The following is a 1,974-nucleotide window of genomic DNA, read 5'->3' as shown; positions in this document are numbered from 1 at the left end:
TAAATAAATAAATAAATAAATAAATAAATAAATAAATAAATGTGGGGGAAACTAAGGGAAGTGCCGTGTGCTTACCTCAGTGTAACAGGTCTGTGTAGAAGCCGTCTTCCAACTCTTTACATCTTCCTACCTTGGGAATGAGGTTTTCGCGAATGTGTGTTTGGAAGCATAAGGAAAATGCCGTTCATTAGNGTTCACTTAACTCAGTGAAATGCATCTCTGTAGAAAGCATGTTTCTGCTAACATCTGCCAAAATTATTGAAACTATTAATTTCATGTGTAGAAACTTAAGGAAGGAACTTGCCCCATATTTAGCTCCATCAGTAAAGTACCGGAGACAAGTCTTGCTCAACGAAGAACGTCTTTAACTGGAGACAGAAGCTCTCTCAAAGGTGTCTGTGTGGAAACAAGAAGATTGTTGAATGCTTATTAACTCAGTGAAACTAGCTGGTGTAGAAAACATTCCTTCAACTAGTGTCTTCTTTCAGGAAGGTAGAAACGTTTTCCAGTGTATGTGTGGAAGCATAAGGAAAGTGCATGAACACTGTGGCCCTTTCGAAAGATAGTGGTCAAAGACATACTGTTCTCTTGATGCCATATACTGTTTCTAGTTTTTAACTGGAGTTGAGCTTCCTTTCATAGTCTTCTTTAGGTGGTGGTAGTTTGGCAAGATTTTCGTCATGAAATTCAGCTGTAGTATCAGGCTGTGGTCACCCAGTCTGCACCGTAGATCACTGTATTCTCAGGGATGACTTCAAATGTATTCAGGTTGCAGCAAGCCCCAATGATGCAACCACTTGTCAATATTACATTTGTGCCCACATATGCTTTTGATTTGATAACATTATTTTCTCCTATTTTCATGGCTGGGGAATAACAGCCAACTTGAAACATGCTATTGGTGCCAATGATCATAGGTTTCAGTTCTGGATTTTCAGCCTCAGGGGTGATATTATCAGGGTGAGCATTTACGATAAGCACCTGTTTTTCTATGAGGCTAACTTCAGCAATCACCATCCGCCCAGCTTCTGCAATAATTGGTGCTTTAGAGTGGATCAGTGTCCTAGGTCCTATGGTTACATCACCTCGGATTTCTTTTGCTGCACACACGGGAGCAATCTTCACACTCTTTTGAGCCTTCTCCATGATGGTTTGACCATGAGTGGTGCATATTTTAAAATCATCAGATGAGTACATGTGATGAAGGCTAGAAAGTGTCTGGGACTAGCGTTAGGTGGTGTGTATTTCCATGACTCCCTCCTCTACCTGCAGTCATGGTTTATGCCCTTTATGCTCCTTTATTACCCTCGACCCCTTGGTCTCTCCACTCAGTCACTTAAGTGGACTATCCATTTAAACTTCAGGCATTAAGTTTTCAAGAAGCCCACCTCTAAATACTGGCCCTCCAGCTCAGGGTCTGGTACATCTTACAAGTTCAATAAATGCTTGTTGGATAACTGCACTGATGAGTGGGGATCTGAGCCACGTTACGAAAAAAATGGTAGGTGCTAGGTAGTGGTGGTGGAAAGGTGATTCAGCAGAGTTGAAGGACATCACAGACTCAGCAGTGGGAGGGTGGACTTTAACGTGGGAAGAATTGTGGTGGAGTCCAGGCAGGACCAGTGGGAAAGAATGCAGACATAAAAAGCACTTAATGAGAAGTGAGGTGTAAGGAGCCTTCTACTCAGTCTGCTCCCTCTCCCTTTGGCTGTCCTTTCTGTCACGAGGGGGTAGGGTGCACACAGCTGCCGGCANACCCGCGGTTTGTAGGAATAGGAGGGAGAGTGAAGAACACAGAAGCATAGGGTGCAAGACGGAGCGACAGGTGCATCTACAGCCACCTCCCTCTGAAACAAGCTTCCGCACGTGAAGACTTTGCTGCTTTTAAAAACCTTCCTGGGTGTATTCAAGGACGACAGGACGGTCTCCATTGAGGGAGAAGACACCTGATAGCTCCTCGCCCACTGGCCCTGC

The 1,974-nt window shown here is 44.1% G+C and overlaps 1 pseudogene; it reads right to left on the bottom strand.

Annotated features, from left to right (window-relative positions):
• Positions 1–607: 607 nt before the first annotated feature.
• On the bottom strand, positions 608–1,154 carry LOC117800727 (annotated as a pseudogene).
• Between the last annotated feature and the right edge of the window lie 820 nt (positions 1,155–1,974).

Source organism: Ailuropoda melanoleuca, unplaced genomic scaffold (genome assembly GCF_002007445.2).
Source record: "Ailuropoda melanoleuca isolate Jingjing unplaced genomic scaffold, ASM200744v2 unplaced-scaffold76016, whole genome shotgun sequence".
Lineage (NCBI taxonomy): Eukaryota > Metazoa > Chordata > Mammalia > Carnivora > Ursidae > Ailuropoda > Ailuropoda melanoleuca.
The sequence above is the reverse complement of the archived record's forward strand: the minus strand, read 5'-3'. Positions and strand labels throughout refer to the sequence as shown.